At 38.3% G+C, this 1,814-nt stretch overlaps 1 long non-coding RNA gene across 1 annotated transcript; it reads left to right on the top strand.

Annotated features, from left to right (window-relative positions):
• LOC107716325 (uncharacterized) lies at nt 1-1,080 on the top strand. The gene is made up of 5 exons (XR_001637191.1): nt 1-37; nt 425-506; nt 607-704; nt 790-895; nt 979-1,080. It is a non-coding gene; the product is annotated as an uncharacterized LOC107716325 (long non-coding RNA).
• The last annotated feature ends 734 nt before the right edge of the window (nt 1,081-1,814 follow it).

Here is a 1,814-nt window from a genome sequence, read left to right as displayed (position 1 = left end):
TGCGTGGAGCAGATCTCATGTTGAACATCACTGTGAAGTAAGAACTGCTTTGACCCTTAAAGCACCTTTACACTGCTGAGCTAAGGCTGCTCTGAGCCTGCTCAATTCTGACTATTTCACATGAAAGCCAGTCCAAATCCTATAGTTCTGACCCACCTCAGCCCCTAATAACATTCGGAAAATCTCAGAATCGATGCTGAATCGCGATGCATCGATTTATTTTCCCAGCCCTAGTTTAAACTAACCACAACCTCTCTGACTCGAAGCTGTGTTATTTTAGTAGCAAAGATACTAGTATAGTTTTATTAATACTTTCAGTTAGATTTTATTTTTATATTTTGTTTTCATTTTAATTTTAGTTAATATTTTAGTAATAGTGTTTGTCTTTTTAATTTTTTTTATTTTTTAACTCCCCTTCATTTAGGTACAATGGTGAAAAATCAACTACCAACATGGTTATCGTGAACATGAAACTCTTGTCGGGTTTCACAGCAGATATGTCACTGGTTCGTATGTTTTATGGTGAATTGTATGTAAAGTCTTAAGATGCTTGAAGCTGCTTCACATGTTAATGGACATTTTCCCCTCAACTTGGATCTCCACCAGATTCATTTGCTCAACTTGGATCTCCACCAGATTAATTTGCTCCATTAGTGCAGCGGGTTGATACTGGAGATGACCATGTGCTTGTGTATCTGAAAGAGGTGAGATGTGCACTGGGTATGTTCTCTATTTGCCCCCTTCATGTGTGCTGCATATGTACTTCTCTTCATCCCTTCTGTCTCGCAGGTTCCCAAGGGCGTCCCCATGACCTACAGGCTACAACTGAAACAGGTTCTTGCAGTGCAGAATCTCAAGCCAGCGGTCGTTGAGGTTTATGACTACTATCAGCCAAGTATGTTCGGTAACTCGTGCTTTTGGCTGAATTTCCTGTTGCTCATGCATGTCAAGCTCACTTCCTGTTCCTTTCACTTTCAGGTGATGTGTTTGAGACCACATACATGCCTCCCTGTCCATGATTGTGCTTCATTTCTGGCTATAGGATGCATGAATGAAATAAAAAAATAAATAAAAAAAGTTTTTTTAAATCATTGCTTGCCTCGTTGAAAATTTGACGTGTTTGAAGCTGGACATCTCAAACTTGCACGGTTCATGAGGTTCTTACATGGTTAATGACTACTTTTAATACAATGGCTTTTAACTTGGGCTGTGAGTGCTCTTGCTTTCCATATGTCTTGCAGGTCAAATTTCTTTTCTTTATAACCTACTTGTGCAAATTTGTCTTTTGCAAAAACCAATATCTTTAGCAAATATAGTTTCCAGTTTCAGGGCTCTGTTTTAATGAAATGAAAATACTGAATCAAAATACTATATTGATGCTAAAATAGCACTGCAGCTGTGATTGGTTCGTTCAGTCCGTAAGAATCCACCTGCCAGCCCAGAACAGCAGAATCCAGTGGCCTGGTCGAAGGTTTAATGCATATTCGGTCTTTTACTTGCACTTTAGAATTTATCAAGACTTGGTTTCAATTTTAGTCTAGCTCCGTGTTCAATCTGACTCATTTCAAGTGATCAGTTTTTAATGAGAAACATTGCTTAACTTTAATCACAAATGTTGATTGTATATTAAGATATTTGAGTATTCTGGAAATCCCATACTTTCAATTATTCGTTCATTAAGAACCTGACATCGCTTAGAAATTCACTCAACTGAACGCACGGATACAAACTCGCCAGTTCTGTGACTTACTCTGAGGATACAGGGTGATTATACCTTTTAGGAGCCGAACCCTGCTAGCAAATTTTTATTTTTT

This window comes from Sinocyclocheilus rhinocerous, unplaced genomic scaffold, assembly GCF_001515625.1.
Source record: "Sinocyclocheilus rhinocerous isolate Xijiao unplaced genomic scaffold, SAMN03320098_v1.1 scaffold38541, whole genome shotgun sequence".
Classification (NCBI taxonomy): Eukaryota; Metazoa; Chordata; class Actinopteri; order Cypriniformes; family Cyprinidae; genus Sinocyclocheilus; species Sinocyclocheilus rhinocerous.
This window is presented reverse-complemented; position numbering and strand designations above follow the sequence as displayed.